The following is a 17,909-nucleotide window of genomic DNA, read 5'->3' as shown; positions in this document are numbered from 1 at the left end:
CTCGCATTCAGAAATAACAGAGAGCACGAGAAAAGAGCTGTGAGCTCCCTGACAGCATGTGACACGTTGCCTGGGGCAATCTGGAGATGGCTTTCATGTTTATTTTTTATTTATTTTTTTCTTTGGCTTTCATTTTTGGATCAAAAGATTCACCTTTCAAATAAGAAGTGCAGAAGAACAGCCAGAAATCTTCTGTTTTTATCCTAATTTTCTACTTTATACTGTCTCCTTAATGAATGTTTTCTACCCCTTCCATAGTTCCAATACACGTATGCATAGATTTCAAAATGTTTTGCATCAGGGGTGGGTGTTTGGCTCAGCGGTTAGGATGCCACTGGTTGGTCTGCCGACATCCCATATCAAAGAGCCTGGGTTCAATTCCTAGCTCTACTTCTGATTCCAGCTTCATGCCAATGCACACCCTGGGAGGTAGCAGGTGGTGGGGTCCCTGTCACCCTCATGGCAGACTCTGATTGAGTTCCCAACCCCTGCTTTGCCCTGACCCAGCCCCAGCTGCAGGCATTTGAGGTGAGGGTGAACCAGTGGATGAAAACTCCATCTCTCTGCCTCTCAAATTGAAAAAAAAATTTTTTGTATAAAAGTAAACTTATTTTTAAATTTCATTTTCCATAACTTGTCAAAGTCTCCTGGATCCAATCCTCATTTCCCATCCTCTGCGAGGACCATGACACAGATGAAAGTTCCCTGTGTATGGACAAATCATATGCACAGAAATTCAGCAATTTCTTGAATTCCATTTCCAGTTCTGACCGTGTCTCTCACACACATTTCCCTGGTGCCATGATTTTAATTACTTTACATGCTGCTTCTACAATCCTGATGATAAAACGGAAAAGCTGTTTGGTTGGACTTGGGCTGCAAATAGCACAATGACAAGGTTAGGAAAAAATCTCTCACAGTATTAGTTGGCTCACAAAGATTATTCTTAACACAAGCTGTCCCCAACATATGGACATTATTTCTGAATGGCCCAGACTCAAGAGCAGGCCTGGATGAGCCTGCAGTCCCAGCTCTCCAGTGCGGATCACTGCCCCCCTTGGCTAAATCAGAAAAACTCAAGAAGTGAATTGCAGATGGACTCGCGTTCGTGCAAATGACCAGAGGCGCCATCTCCACCCCAACAGAGAAGTCCAAGAATGAGCAACACTGGTGCCCAGACAAAAGGCTCAAACCACTGCACCCAATAAAAACTAAAAGACACGGGTTTGAGTGCTGGCTCCGATTCCAACACAGCTTCATGCTAAAGTGCACCCTGGAAGGTAGCAGGTGATGGCCCATGGACTTGGGTTGCTGCCACCCATGTGAGAAACCCAGACTGAGGTCCTGGCTCCTGCTTTTGGCATAGCCCAGCCTTGGCTGTGGCGGGCATTTGTGAAGTGAACCAGCAGATGGAACATATCCCTCTCTCCTTCTGCCTTTCAAGTAAATCAAAGTATTTATACATATATTTAAAAAAAAAAAAAAAACTATCACCTCCAAAGAGGGAACAAAGATTCCTGATATCCTGATTTACAAACCAGAATGTTTTAATAGAAACACAAAGTTTAAAGAGATTTTCTGATGTCTCTATAAACTTTATTAGAACTGAACTTTATAAAAAGCTATAAATGAATTGAAAACTGCCTATACCCCTAAAAGTGGAGGAAATATGGTATATCGGCCATTTCTTTAGGAGTCACAAAGTCTTCAACATTAGGATGAACGGATCACGTAAATCACCTAGTAGCACATGTCTTCACAGAATTTCTATGAAGCAGCACCTCAGGACGTTGCTACAATGTAAGAATTTTAAATAGGATTCCAGGGGTTCCTGAAAGCTTCTGCTGCCCGCCTGATTGCTACTTCATACATTTTGACACAAGACCATGCTCCTTGCTTGCTGTGGCTTTAATCCAAGCTATATCATAAGCCATTCAACCTGGACAAAGCACTACACTTCACTCCCTACCCCTCAACATTCTTGTTCATCTAAAAGAAAGAAAGAAAATCTCACTAGGAGAATGAATGCAGAATAAATAAATAAATAAAGCTAATCTAGCTTTACTGTACTCAGATAAGCAAAAAAAAAAAAAAAATAGTGTCAATGTTTCCAAGTGGATTTGGCTTGGAGCTGGGGGGAGGAGGAGAGCACATATGAGCTTCCTATTGCTGCTGTAACTAATTACCACACGGTGGAGCAGGCATTTAGCCTAGCAGTTAAGATGCCCATGACTCACCGCAGAGTACCTGGGTTCGATTCCTGGCTCTGGCTCCTAATGCCAACTTCCTGCTAAGACGGTTCGTAGAAAACTGTAGTTGGGTTCTTGCCACCCCTGTGGGAGACCTGGACTGCACTGCATTTCTGGTTTCTGGCTTCAGTTCCAGGCCAGATCTAGCTGATACAGGCATTTGGGGAATAAGCCAGAGAATGGGAGAAATCTCTGTGTGTGTGTCTCTCTCTCTTTTTCTCCTATCGTCTTCCTCCTTTTTTCCATCCCTCTCTTCCTCACTCTCTCCTCCTGCTCACCCTGAAGATAGTAACTGGGCTTACATATGGTGAAAGGGGGAATGTGTGCCAATTAATGATGGTAACTTGGAGAAGCAGAATGCTATCTAGCAGTGTCCCTGGATCCTGGCTGCCCTGTAGCATAACATGGCAGGTCTGGGCTGCTGCCTGGACCAGGGCAATGAGACTGGCTAGATCTCTAACCCTGGATATTCCATGGCATCTGCTACTGCTGTCCATAGCCAATGGTTAGGGCCTTGGGACACTACCAGCCAGCCCACAGTGATGCCACAGCCAGCCTAGGCCTCATTCTCCACCCAGTTTTTGGCCTAAGCCCAATTACTTCTTCACTCAGCCACCTCCTGAGCCCTCCCTTGAAGAAATTCAGACATGTGACTCCTTCTGCCACCACACAGGAGCTCAGATAGTCTTCTGAGTGTACCTGGGACCCCTCTCCACCTGATCTCACCATTCCATCCTCTTGGGTTGCTGTGCAAACCTTCCAAGTTGGCGTGAAGTTGCTCCACATAGCAGTCTCTACGCAGACTCCTAAACAAGAAATGGGTCAAAACTTGCCTCTGCCTTTGGCGTTTCCATCAGCCAGGACAAGGTGCTCTGCCCTCAGCACTCACCTCCACCTGTCTGAGTTTAGCCTTCAATTCCTTTCCTTCCATTAGGCACACACTGCTCCACTTATCCAGAGGCTGTGTCTATTTCCCTACCCTTGAACCTGGACCCACTCTATCACTTCCTTTGACCAGCAGAATGTTCTAGAAGTAAATGCTTGGACTCCCATGCTTACCTTTAAGAGGACCGGCAGCAGAAGCAGAGGCCCTCCCTCAGAAGCCAGCTACCTGCAAAAGTTCAAGTACCCTAAGCCCACCATGGGGACGGCGAGCCCAGGCCAACACCAGCCGTCTGCAATGGCAATGGAATGGAACTGCCCAGCTGAGCTAGTCAATCCTGATAAATACTAAATTATTTTTTAAGCTACTAAGTTTGGACTGGTTTCTTACACAGCAAGAGATAACTAAAGCAATCAGAAAGATAATAAACAAACTAACTGTGTATGTGTGTGCATGTGCTTCCAAAAAAAAATGTGATCATAGTTAGTAAGGCATACACAAAATGTAATAAGCAGTCATTTCACCAGAATGCCCACTCATTTGCAAGGGTTTTATTGTGCTTTGTTTTTTAACTAAACGCACTCACCCATTTAATTCATCTGCAGCCAAAGAACCACTTACACTACTCTTTTTCTTTCCCAATTAACATGCAGGGGTTTCCCTCAAGGTTAAGGGAATGTGATATGCGAAGTCACTGGACCACTGTCCTGCATCACAAACCAGAGTCTTTGACATCAGTGAGAAAATTCCTCAAGAATGCAAAGGACATAATGCCAATTGTTCAGTGTGAAATTCCAGGGCATTAACCCTTGGAAAGATGCTGTCTTGTTCAGTTTTATTTGGAGTTGATCAAAAGAACCGTGAAACTAGATTGAAACATTATGCACCAGACTTCACGGCCTACTTTTACAAAACATTATAATAGGAACTTGATCCCTTTAAGATCTCCCATATGTCCTATATTTTAGCAACCTGGTCTTAAGACAGGAAGGATCGCTATCGTTTAAGAAGGCTATCTAGCCAAGCAAGCCTCATGATTCAAAGTCAAAATCTTCAACTACAGCTGCTGCACAGGCATTGATGTTTACCTTTGGAAATGTTTGTAAATGGAGAACTAACAGCGACGCCATGCGCAAATGACACCATTCCAAACAAGAACAGAGGACCCCTGGATTTACTTACTGGGCCAATTTGTTTAGAAAGTTGTCAGGGGTGAGAAAAATGAGAGAGCAGTTCAGACAGGAAGGCGCGGCCCATTTTTTCAGTTGGCATCCTTCTCCTTAATTTTGGTCATGGCTACCCCTCCTATCACACACGCAGATGAGGTGGCACATATACACAAGCTCTGAAGTCACAAAAGGAGCATGACACAAGGACAAGATCCCGGCCTCTCCAACTCCCTTCCAGGCAAAAAGAGCAGCAAGACATTTGTATTTTTAAGTCACCCAGACAAGAAGTTGAGACTGTACAAAAAGCCAACAATACGCTGTTATTTTTAGCTACCACAATTAATCCACCCAGGCACATCAGCCAGGAAGATAGCCTCCCTATTTTGAACTCAGACTTGTCTATACAATGGAATTCAGTGGGAGAAAACAAGCTATTTTGAGGGCAAGTGGTGCTGGATTCAAATCTGAGCGTCACCACTGACCAAGTACGCTGGCCTGTACAACTAACTCCTGGCTCGACTGCCCTCCTCCGTGACACATACATGATAGTCACAGCTAACTCACAGGGTTCGGGAAAGTTAAAAACAATTTCACATGAAAATGAAAGCTTCAATTAGGAGCCAGGAATAGAGCTGTTACTCAATTTTAGCGATTGTTGCTAAAATTATTAACATCCTTATTTGTTTCTCCTGTAGTATTGATGCCAAAGTCTTAATACCTGCTTACTAAAGCAATCACCCGGTTGTGACTGCTGACAGATAAAGTTCTCTACCATTCTTAAGTTACGATGGCTAGGGCTGAACAAGGCCGAAGCCCAGAGCCAGGAACTCAATCCAGGTCTCTCACATGGGAGGCAAGGCCTCAGTTTCTTGAGCCATCACTACTGCCTCCTAGGGGTCTACACAGCAGAAGCTGGAGTCCAGAGCTGGAGGCAGATATCAAACCCAGGCACTCTGATGTGGGACATGAGCCTAAACTGCTGGCCAAATGCCCACCCCTACCCTTCCTGAAGTCCCCTCATATATGGCACACAATAAAGTCGTGACTGGAGGAGAAAACCGACACACGTCATAAATTAAAAAGATGCTTGCTAACTCTGACTACTCCAGAGAGTTCAAAAACAGCATCTGGGGGACGAGGCGAGGCAAACCAATGCAGCGAGATGACTTTTGCCTCCTTGACATATACCTATGAGACAAAAGCCTCGAAAACCCAGGAGGCACGGTGCCAACAGAGAACACGGATCGGATGCTCTTCATGTGTCGGACCTGGTGGGCATCTTTCATCAGCCATATACATAAACTTTACAACAAACCCTTCAAGTAGCTCCCGTGTTCTTCATTTTACTGAAAAGGAAACTGAGACTTAAAGAAATGAAGTCATCTGTCCACAGGTCTACAAGTAGAGAGGGGCTGGCTGAGATCCCCACCCATGTCTGTGGACCCCCAGATGTCTGCTCTCTCTACCAAGCACTGAGCCCTTCCTCTCCACTCTGCAGAGAACAGGACATGGGTTACTCAATCATTTCTCATCTCATGTCATGACTTTGGGAAACGACCCATCTAACCCTCTAGGAAGCAGACAGGGAGCAGGAGGCTGTGAATCCAGCACTGGACATGCATGTGAGGAGGATGGAGACGCACGACAGAGAAATGGCATCCGAACTTTCAGCCTGCAGGGCAGCACTGACTCACACAGACGTCTGGTTCTTAAAATGCTGAACTTGCTTGTGTATTGTGTAGAATCGCTACAGTTTCCATGAGGAAGCCATAATGCTGGTTTATTTCCAATTTCAGCACTGAAAGAAACACAGGAAAAAAGAAAACCCAGAAAACCAATTGGCTTTCACTGGAATTCTGTCTGCATCTTAAGCCAGCATGTAATAAAGAAGTTATTCTCCTTAAGTGTGCTCAGTTTTCAGATTGCTGAAACATGGCACACACACACAAACACACACACACACACACAAATGCTGTGTCGCACATATTAAGATTCAAAGGAGGATCCAGACTTATGTAAAGGTAAATAAAGCCAATCTTTCTTAACCAAACAAGTTCTGAAGATGATTTAATAACTATTTGGAAATATAACTTTAGGAAAATATAAAAACTAGAAAAATGGATAATAAAGGAAACATTCCTGATTTTTGTAACACAGAAATTATTTTGAAACCATTTTGGGGAAGAGTGATTGGCACAGTGGTGGAAATACCACCTGGGATGCCCACATCCCATATCAGAGCACCTGGCTCACATCCTAGTTCCACTTACAATTCCAGCTTCCTGCTCCTGAGCACCCTAGGAGGGAGCAGGTAACGGCCCATCTGCTTAGATCTCTGACAGCCCATGATAACCCAGACTGCGTTCCTGGCTCCTGGTCTCAGCCTGGCCCAGCTCTAGTGCTGCGGGCATTTTTGGAGTGAATCAACAAATGGAAGAGCTTCTCTCTTCCTCTCTTCCTCTCTTCCTCTCTTCCTCTCTCTCTCTCTCTCTCTGCCTTGAATGAAAATAAATAAAAATTTTAAAAAGTAACCATTTTAGCTTCGTTATTATATTTTTGACATTGCTACCTAAAGCTGTTTCCCCGACACTTAATTTCTCTAGAACTGACTCTGCCACTAGCATCCATCATGGTGGCATCCAATATGGTATCTTCATGTGAAGTCTGTAGTAAGTATTTACTGTTGTTCAGCAAATATTTCTAATTCGCCTTCCTCCAAGAACATAATAGGAGAGTGTTTCCTTGTCTACTTAAGTCAGGTAGGAACACTGACTTGCCTAGATTTGTCTTTCACTGGCCAGTGATTTTGAGTTCAAGATCAAATCCAGAAAGATGTGCTGCATGACTCACTGTATTCCCTTTCCTTCGCTGGATGCAGGACATTCCTGATGGGGGAGACTGCATCAGCTTGCATCCACCAGAGAGGCTTACATGGAAGCCGGTCCCAGTGGACATGTAGCATAGCCCATAAAGAAAACTTAGCTACTTAGCTGCTTCTGCTTGTGCAGTGCCACTGTATCCCCAAGACACAATAGTTAAGGTCAAAGTGAATGGATTTGACCATACTGAGTCTCGGGTCAACAGGACTGCTTTTAACTCCAGCAAAGTGGATACTGTCATCATTAATGATCTTCTCATTGACCTCAACTACGTGGTCTACATGTTCCAGCATGATGCCACCCATGGCAAGTTCCATGGCACAGTCAAGGCTGGAGCAGAAATCTTGTCGTAAATGAGAAACCCACTCCATCTTCCAGGAGGGAGATCCCACGAACGTCGAATGGGTTGATGCTAGTGCCAAATACGTTGTAAAGTCCACTGGTATCTTCACTAGCAAGGAGAAGGCTAAGGCTCACTTGAAGAATAGAACCCAAAGGGTCATCATCTCTGCCTCCTCTACTAATGCCTGCATTTCTATGATGGGTATGACTCTCGAGAAGTACAACTCCCTGAGGATCAACAGTAAAGACTTTTATACCAACAACTGCTCAACTCCCTGGCCAAGTCATCCACAACAGCTTTGGCATCATGGAGGGGCTCATGACCCCAGTCCATGCCATCACCCAGAAAACTGTGGTAAAATCATGGCAGGGTTGTCATGAACATCACTTCCACATCTGCTGGCATTACCAACAACAAAGACAAGGTCATCCCTGAGCTGAATGGGAAATCCACAGGCACAGCCTTCTGTGTGCCTACCTCAAATGTGTTGGCATGGATCTGACCCACTATCTACAGAAAGCTACCAGTGATGATGACTTCAGGAAGGTGGTGAAGTAGGCATTGGAGGGTGCTCTGAAGGGCATCCTGGGAAACACTGAGGACCAAGTTGTCTTCTGTGACTTCAACAGTGACACCTTCTCTTTCACCTTCAATACTGGGGCTGACGCTGCCCTCAATGACCAATCTGTCAAACTCATTTTCTGCTGTGTCAATGGACTATTCACAGCAACAGGTGGTGGCCCTATGGTCCACATTTAGTAAAAGCCCCTGGGTCACCAGCCCCAGCAGGAGAACCAGAGAAAGATACAGACCCTCAGACAATGGGGAGTCGCTGCCCCAATCAATCCCCAACACACTGCTCCCCTCTTCACAGTTTCCATCCCAGATGTCCTGGAGAAGAACAGGGGCTTGGGGAACCCTATCTTCTCATGTGCCATTAATAAAGTCCACTGCATACATTCCCCCAAAAAGTAAAATAATCAAAAGGAAACAGTTGTTTTAAGCAACTGACATTTGAGTATTGTTTATTACTATAGCATAACCTAGTACATCCTGTCTGATAAAAAAAATCAAGAAAACGTGAAAAATAGGTGCAAAGATCATTTCCATTGCCCTCATCTTCCCCTTTTCATAATTCTTTACAGGTTCAAATCTGAGAACACTGTGCTTGCCATGGCCTGGTGAAACTTCAACATAACCAACTTGAATATTTGTTTGAACAAAGCACCATGCCGCCAAATGCCACTGTTGTCAGCATCACTTCTCACAGATACTGAAATCCGCAGGGAACAGTCTGTCCACATATGTATGCCAGAATAGTAAGTGTGCTCCTCAGAAATGAGTACCCTTCACTCAATGGCTAAACACAAGTAAATTTATATTCAAGTAACGCATGGGTCAGCGCCCTAGAAGCAAATACACAATGGCTGCTTTGTAGAACAGGAATATTTAAAGAGCCCAAGGGGAACATGAGAACAATAAAGCAAACTGAAAAACAAAAACACACACACAAGAAAATGGTATGCAGATGGACTATAATATCCAAAACACGCTATCGAGTGAGGCAGGAAGAATTCAGCACAGCCACTTACGTGCTCTACCCCCGCTGGAACTCATCTGGAGGATTTGCACCTGCTATTTATGCTGCAGCATACCATTTCTTCCTTCCTAAGCAGACAGAGTTCAAACAACACAGCCCATTTCACGTGCAACTTAGAAAGGGAAACGGTCAGGAAAAAAATCACAAATGCAAGCCAACGCTGGCGAGGGACAGGAAGAATACACATAAGGACTCCAGGGAAGTCGGGCAGCAGAGAACTGCCTTCCAGAAGCAGCTTCAGCCCTTGGCTCTGGAGCCCCCTACCATGCCGGGGGGGGGGGGGGGGGGCAGCTCTGTTCCCTCTCAGGAGATGACTTGGATGCCAGATGTGAGATGTGACCTCCCTCACCTTTCATCAACCCTACCCAAAACCAGGGTTTGCCTTCTGCTCCCAGCATCCCATGAAAAATAGGAAACCAGTCTGTGGATTTCTGGAGTTGGAACACACCTAAAAGAATAGCAATACAATCCATTGTTCCCCTTTACAGCTGGGGAGTTTAAACAACTCACTTAAAATCACACGTCTAGGGGCTGGTGTTCGAACTAGCAGTGAAGATGCCCGCATCCCACATCAGAGTGCATGGGATTGATTCCTGGCTCTGCCTCCTGACTCCAGTTTCCTGTCGATGTGGACCCTGGAGGGTAGTGGTGATAGGTCAAGTAATTGGTTTTCCACCACCCACTTGGAAGACCTGGATTAAGTTCTGGCTCCTGGTGCCAGCTTGGCCTAGCCCCAACCCTTGTGAGATTCCCCGTCCCTGCCTCTCAAATAAGCAAATTTTTAAAAATACGTAAGGTTGGGGACCGGCACTGTGGCATAGCAGGTAAAGCCACTGCCTGCAGTACCTGCATCCCATATGGGTACCAGTTCGAGTCCTTAGTGCTCCACTTCTGATCCAGCTCCCTGCGAATGGCTTGGGAAAACAGTGGAAGCCTGCACCAGTGTGGAAGACTGAGAAGTTCCTGGCTCCTGGGTTTGGATTGGCACAACTCCTGCTGTTGTGGTCATCTAGGAAATAAAAAAGCAGATGAGGCCGGCGCCGTGGCTCACTAGGCTAATCCTCCACCTTGCGGCGCTGGCACACGGGGTTCTAGTCCCGGTCGGGGCGCCGGATTCTGTCCCAGTTGCCCCTCTTCCAGGCCAGCTCTCTGCTGTGGCCAGGAAGTGCAGTGGAGGATGGCCCAAGTGCTTGGGCCCTGCAACCCATGGGAGACCAGGAGAAGTACCTGGCTCCTGCCATCAGATCAGCGCGGTGCGCCGGCCGCAGCACACCGGCCGCGGCGGCCATTGGAGGGTGAACCAACAGCAAAAGGAAGACCTTTCTCTCTGTCTCTCTCACTGTCCACTCTGCCTGTCAAAAGAAAAAAAAAAAAAAGAAAAAGAAGATGAAAGATTCTCTTTCTTTCTCTCTCTCTCTCTGCCTCTGCCTCTCTGTAACTCTGCCTTTCAAATAAATAAATAAATCTTTAAAAAAATACATAAGGTCACATATCTGAATAGCTGGAAGCCACTTAAAATCTCCAAATGGCCAAATGTATTGTTTATCTTTTGACCCCCAAGCTACTTGCTTTCTCTGCCACATTTGACACTGCAAATTATCTCTTCTCATTCGAAACTGGTCCTCTCTCTTGGAGGGGTTCTTGCTACTAATCTCTTCTGGCACTTTCCATTTCTTTTTCATATATTTAACAAACACTTAGGGCACTAACTATATGCCAGGCATGTCCCAAATGCTTTAGAAATATTAACTTATTTAATCACAATAACATAAGAGAGACACTATTGTTATTCCCATTGAACAGATGAGGCAGTGACTCCTTAAACAGTGAGGTTAAGGGACCTGCCCAAGGTTCACAGTTAGTAAGGAGCAGAAGATTCAAAACCAAGCCAACAGAGTTTGGGTTCCTACACCTACCCCACATTGTCTCTTTCTGTGGCTGCACCTTCTTCTCTCCCCCAGGTGAGAGAGCGGTTGCTCCCCGCTTAGAGAGGCCATCTCCAGGGATACCCACTCCACAGCAGTCTCACTGCTGAGCTGATGAGACCACCCAAGGAGAATTGCTTATTATTCCCCAGACCCTATTTTGGAGATTTTTTTTTTTTTAAATTGCTGAATACAACAAGGGAAAAGGAAACCAGTAAGCTACCGTCTTTCCCTCAAATTGACTCACTATTTGGTGGGTAAACAAGGTGAGGAAACAGAAGCAAGTCCCCAGGACCAGACAATGTGAGATGAGTTAAAGATAAAGCAAAAGTGCGCTCAATTCATCAGGAATGATTGATCGAGACTTAACTGGGGAACTCATTTGTTTGTACAATCTAAAGAAGGAAGGAGCCCTGTTTTGGTAAGATAACCTTAAGCCTGGCTTCTGTTTTATTTTTGTTATGTATTTTTGTAATTTGGGCTTTGCATGAGCACGAGTGCAAAGGTCTCCTGGCAAAAGCTCTGTTGTGGAAAAGCCAGAAAAACAAATAATCAACCTTGATGTTTCAGAACGGGCCCCAGCTGTCCTGCTTTTCAAACATTTTACCTTCCACTTCTTCAAGGAAATGAGCACACAAAGGCTTCCAGAATTGTCTGGCCCAGTGGAGGTCACGGCACGGGACCAGCTGATTTCTCGCCTAAGACAGGGAGGGCAGTTGGATAGGAGGGAGGAAATGGTCACATTGCACTGATAAATACCAAGCTGCCCACTCCACTGACCCATGGGCAGAAGGAAAACAAAATCCATCATTTGTGAGCTGGGCACAGGAAGCTGTCCTTTGAAGACAAACGTTAGGCAGTACTCAAAACACGTGTGACAGGGCTTTCTGTTGAGTTAGAAGAAATGAGGAGTTCACACAGGCAGACCCTAGATAGTCTGATACAGGAGAGGATCGACAGGAAGAGCAATGGAAATTCTCAAAAAATTACAATATCTCAAGCCATTTAAACAAACCCTCTCAAAACACTCCAAGAAATGTTCAAATGGAAAATAGCATAAGTCTGGTCCCTTTCTCTGATCACCAGATGGAATCAGGAGGTCCCAGTGGTCAGTCATTCACTGGTGTAACCAGTGTGTGCCCAGGAACTGTGCAAGGCATTGTGCATAGAGACTGCGACAGGTTGACCATCCCTAGTCCAAAAGTTCGAAATCTGAAACACTCCAAAATCCAAAAGTCTTTGAGCACTGACATGATATCACAAGTGGAAAAGCCCACATCTCACTTCACGTGACAAATCACTGCCAAAAGGCAGGTCCTCAACACCCAGTTTATTCAACATCTCCAAGAGGATTTAAAAAAAAAAGACTCTCCCACCCCTTTCAGCTGTGATAAACAAGTTTTATGCACAAAATTATTGAAAATATTGTATAAAATTTCCTTCAGGCTATGTTTAGAAGGTATACGAGAAACATAGAGAAATTCTGTGTTTAGACTTGGGTCCCATCCCTAAGATATCGCATTACGTAAATGCAAATATTCCCAAATCCAAAGGAACCGGAGATCTGAGACACTTCTGCTCCCAGGCATTTTGGATAAGGAATACTCAGCCTAAAAAGCCCCATCTCCTATGGGCTCAGAGAGCTGTGAGCTCACCAGAGTTTCACTGCAAACACTGGGCAGGGGACTGTGGTACACCAAGAGGAATTTATTTTTTACTCGGTATCTTACCTGTCATGATTATTTTAGATCCAAAAGATCATTTCCTCACTAGCTGTGAACAAGAGATATGAGGGCCTAGATTCTTCCACTAATTTCAACAAGGCTGAGGAAGTGCATTTACAAAGATCCATCCAACTACACTCAGGAATCGGTGGCTCTTTTGATCAGTCCTGTTTCCGTGCCAACCCCAACTCTAAAAGGGAGAGTCCCTGGGAGGAAATGACAATGCTATGTGGAAACAACTACAGTACAAACTGGACTCTCAGCTACACCCAGAAAGCAACGCCTTCCAAGCCTTTCCTTAAATACAGAAGACAGTTGTATGGAGAGAACCAAGACACTGTGTTATCTGAACTACTCTGAATATACTGTATTTCTTATGTAAAATTTCCAGGAAAAAGTTGTGATTAAGAAATTAACTAAAGTGATACTGTTATACACATTTATCACTGTTATCAAGAAGAACATAGGAAAACAAACAAGAATCACCTGGAATCTTTTCACTCACTCAGATTTCATAGTTAGCAGCCCAGGTCTCAGATCAAAACCAATCTCATGCATATAAATGTTCTTTTTTTTTTTTTTTTTTTTTGACAGATAGAATTAGATAGTGAGAAAGGTTCACCCCACAAATGGCCGCCACGGCCAGAGCTACGCAGATCTGAAGCCAGGATCCAGGTGCCTCCTCCTGGTCTCCCATGTGGGTGCAGGGCCCAAGCACTTGGGCCATCCTCCACTGCCTTCCCGGGCCACAGCAGAGAGCTGGACTGGAAGAGGAGCAACATCTCAGACATCCAACTCTCAGCTGCCTAGCCACCCCAGGTCTCTGAAACAGCCAGGATACTAGAAGTTTAAGCATCTGTGAGCAGAATTCCAAATAGAAGCCCGCCCCCTGCCTCCAGCATGAAGAGCAAGAGGCAATGTGTTCGTTAGGTAGAGACTGGCAACTGACTACCAAGCCAGCGCCCACAGACACCCAAGCTGCAGGAACAAAGCAGTGGATATAATTGGTTTGAAAAAAGGAGCAGGCAGCTGAGGCAGCTAACAGAAACAGAGATGAGATGGTAGGAGACTCCCTTGAGAGCTCTGAGAGGCAAGGTTGGAAACCAAGACATGGGAAGAGGAGTAAGGAAGATGAGACTGGAATGGTGTGTGGGATCAAGACCCTTCACAGACACGATGCCACTGAAGTCACTGTCTCTGAGTTAAGACAAGCACATTCCTCCACACAGTCTGTTCCATCCTTAAGATGTTCAGAAGAAAAACAGACCTGCGCTTCTCAACCTAAGGTCTGCTTGTGCCAGGCCAAACCCAGTTGTTACAAGCAATGACGAATGGCACACTCTTCAAGCACTGATAAAGAGGAGCAACTGAGAAATTCTGTGGTCAAGAGGAATATTTTTACTATGGGGAGACACAGCTAATCAAGATCTGACACAGACACCCAGAGGAAGAAGACCAAAGATGAGTTTTCCTCTGATTTTCTCTGACTGTGGAGCATAAAAGTAGTAGATCTCCTACAGGAAACAGTAGACAAATGATACCCACAGCCATTCCGTCTGACCCAGAGGAATCCAATGTTGTACAGGCAGACTGGGCAGCAGCTAACAGCAGCCTAAACAGAAATAGCCGCAGAGGGCAGCTATGGCCCACAATCTCTGGCCCACAATCTCTTTTTCAAAAAAGATTTATTTATTTAAAGGCAGTGTTACAGCGAGAGAGAGAGAGAGAGAGAGAGAGAGAGAGAGAATTTGCCATCACTGGTTCATTTCCCAAATGGCCATGACCGTCAGGACTGGGCCAGACAAAAGCCAGCAGCCTGGAACTCCATCTGGGTCTCTGGAATGGATGGCAGGGGCCCATCTTTTGCTGCTTTCCCAGGTGCATTAGCAGGGAGCTGGATCTGAAGTAGTGTAGCTGGGACTTGAACCAGAGCCTCTATGGGATGCCAGTGTATCAGGCAGCAGCTTAACCCACTGTGCCACAGTGCTGCCCCCTTTCCATGGACTTTTTGAGGATCCCTTGTATATAAAACAAGCATCAGGAATAAGAATCATTCCTATTGTTCAATCAACAACATCTGGCACAGAGAGGGAGTTTAAACACACTGACTAAATGAATTAAATAATTTAAGTAACAGTGAGATACAGCATCTCAGTAAACTTGCTTATTCATTCAAAAGTGGTTTTATTTTATACTTAAATTAACAATATGTAAAAGATAAAAATAGCCTTTGCCCTGATTCAAAGATTCTTCTTGACTGCTTGAAGTAATCTTGCCAGGTACAGGTACACAGAGCCTCACCTGAAATCCTATAGAACCAGATGCATTTTTTTTTTATTTTTAAGATTTATTTATTTGAAAGGCAGAGTTAGAGAGAAAGAGAGAGACAGAGACAGAAACTGCTGGTTCACTCCCCAAATACTACAAGTGCCAGGGCTGGACCAGGCCAAACCAAGAAGCCTGGAACTCCATCCAGGTCTCCCATGTAGGTAGCAAGGGCAATATTCTGCTGCTTTCCCAGGCACATTCGCAGGGAGCTGGATCCGAGCTGGAGCAGCTGGGATTTGAAGTGGCATTCATACAGAACACCAGCATGAGAGGTAGCAACTTAACCCACTGGGCCACTTCGCCAGCCCCAACACACATTTCATACATCAGGATTTTCCAGATTGTAAAAAGTTAAGGCAGTGCCTGCACTCTGTAGTACACAAGCGAATGTGCTAGCCTGCTCTTTATACTCACTTGGTAATTCGTGTGCCTGAAGGCAGAAAAAGAGAAGAGGGGAGGTACCTGCAGGAGCAGGCACAGAGGGCCATCTACACCAAAGCAGAAATTAAACAGATGACCGGAGGCTGATGAGGAAGAGAGTCCATGAACCACACTAAACCAGTAACTCTGCTACTACTACTAATAGGAATAACCAGCATTGCGTGAACATGTATTATGCGCCAGGTATGGAGAAAGCACTGAATGTATTCCAACTCATTTTTACAGATAAGGAAACTGAAGCACAGACAGGCGAGGTAACTTCTATAGTGGCTGGCGCTGTGGGGCAGCAGGTTAAAGCCCCAGCTTGCAGCACCAGCATCCCATATGGGCACCAGGTCGAGTCCGTGCTGCTCCACTGGTGATCCAGCTACCAGGTAATGTACCTAGGAAAGCAGCAGAAGATGGCCCAAGTCCTTGGATCCACGTACCTACATGGGAGACCCAGAAAAAGCTCCTGGCTCCTGGCTTCAGCCTGGCCCAGCCCAGTTGTTTCAGCCCTTTGGGGAGTGAACCAGTGGATGGAAGATCTCTCTCTCTGTTTCTTCTTCTTCTCTCTCTCTCTCTCTCTCTAACTCTTTCAAATAAATACATATATCTTTAAAATAAAAATAAATTAAAAATAAACTTCTGTAAGCACAGTCAGCTAAATTATAGTAGGCCAAGAGCATAATATCTAATGAAAGCTAAATTAGATTTAATGAATTAACGGCTATTCATTCAGGTGGCATGGGTTACTAATCAGAAAAAGTGCAGTGGGAAGAATGTGAAGTTCTGTAGTCTCAAGAATTGAGTCTGAATTCCAGCCCCACCATCACAGGAATATGTGGCCACGAACACAGAATATGAAATCTGTGATTCCTCGCCTTCCCAGAGTCAAGGAGGGTGACTGCCACCCAGTGACAGGGCAGCCCTTGATACTGTCTCAGGCACACAGACAATACCTTCAGAAACACTTCTTGGCTGAGCATTTGGTATAGTAGATAACACAGCACTTAGGATGCCAGAATCCTACATCAGAGTCCCTGAGTTAGAGTCTTGGCTCCACTTCCAACCCAGCTTCCTGCTAATGTACACTCTGGGATGCAGCAGGTGCTGGCTCAAGTACTTGGGGCCCTGCCACCCACATAAGAGACTTGGAATGAGTTCCTGGCTCCTGACTCCTGGCTTTGGCCAGGCTCAGCCCTAGCTGTTGTGGGCCCTTGGAGAGTATCATCCAACCAATGGATGGAAGATCTCTGACTTAGTATCTCTCTGCCAAATTGTTTTTCAAAAACCACTTACTGTACATTTACATGCTAAGTGCTTTCCATATGTTATTTAATCTCACAAAAATCTAAGAATATAGACTCTATTATTAATCTTGTTTTAGACATAAGGACACCAAGGTTTAGAGAGCTTATACTTAATGTTATAGAGAAGTTCTTTTTTCATTCCCAGCTGAAGGCTCTGGCCCAAAAGAGAAAGAATGATGTGCATGTTTCTTTCCCAGGAGGGAGACATTCTCTTGCCCAAGTAGAACAGGTACATGGGAGGGTCTTTAAAAAAAGATATCTTACGTATTTGAAAGGCAAAGTAAGAGAGAGAGGGAGAATGAAAGCGAGAACAAGTAAGCAAGCCCCCATCTGCTGGTTTACTCCCCAAATGGCCACAATAGCCTAACAGAGCAAGGATCCAGGAACTCCGTCCAGGTCTCCCGTCTTCTTCTGCCTTCCCAGGCACAACAACAGGAAGCTGGGTTGGGGCAGAGCAGCTGAGACTTGAACAGGCACTCTGATAGGGGAGGCTACTGTCACAGGCTGCGGCTCAATCACCTGGGTGACATATTGGTCTTTTTTTTGTTTTAAGATGGACTGGTCTTTGTAATTTAGATGTTTGAGTAACATTTTCCTGACTTGTGGTCTTCATGATGATGTCAACCTTTAAACAGCCACTTGGTCTCATTTTGAACCAAGTTAAAATCATCTCCTGAGGCTTAAGTTTCCTGAACACGATCATGCCGTCGTGAATTTGACTTTGAAAAGACTCACACTCAATTTAAAATACAAGCAAAAGAAGTTGTGCAAAGCGAACAACCAGTGCCACAGCTACAACTGGAAATCCTGAGTTAAACCAGCTATAAAAGTGACGGCTGGCCCTTATATGTCTAATATAAAAGTTGTAGCAGAAAGTACAAACATCACATTCCAAGACACCTGGTATACCCACGGACAGTGTGCTGCCTCGAGCAAGTTGAGCGACAGCTTTTCATGCTGAACGGCTCATGAAGACCTGTGGCTTTGGGTGGGCTTTGTGAAGCAGGGCAGGGCCTGACCTTACGCTTCCCCAGTCTGTGACTCCAAGCAGACATGTCTGCCTTCGTGTGCGTGCA

At 45.2% G+C, this 17,909-nt stretch overlaps 1 protein-coding gene and 1 pseudogene across 25 annotated transcripts in view; one reads left to right on the top strand and one right to left on the bottom strand.

The window, feature by feature from the left end:
• LIMCH1 (LIM and calponin homology domains 1) overlaps nucleotides 1-17,909 on the bottom strand; it is a 346,429-nt gene that overhangs the window by 262,074 nt on the left and 66,446 nt on the right. The gene's annotated exons all lie outside the window — the stretch shown is intronic.
• LOC127485829 (glyceraldehyde-3-phosphate dehydrogenase pseudogene) lies at nucleotides 7,278-8,382 on the top strand (annotated as a pseudogene).

The sequence above is a fragment of the Oryctolagus cuniculus genome, chromosome 2, assembly GCF_051225735.1.
Source record: "Oryctolagus cuniculus isolate XC-2025 breed Fujian yellow rabbit chromosome 2, ASM5122573v1, whole genome shotgun sequence".
In the NCBI taxonomy this organism is placed as follows: Eukaryota; Metazoa; Chordata; class Mammalia; order Lagomorpha; family Leporidae; genus Oryctolagus; species Oryctolagus cuniculus.
This window is presented reverse-complemented; position numbering and strand designations above follow the sequence as displayed.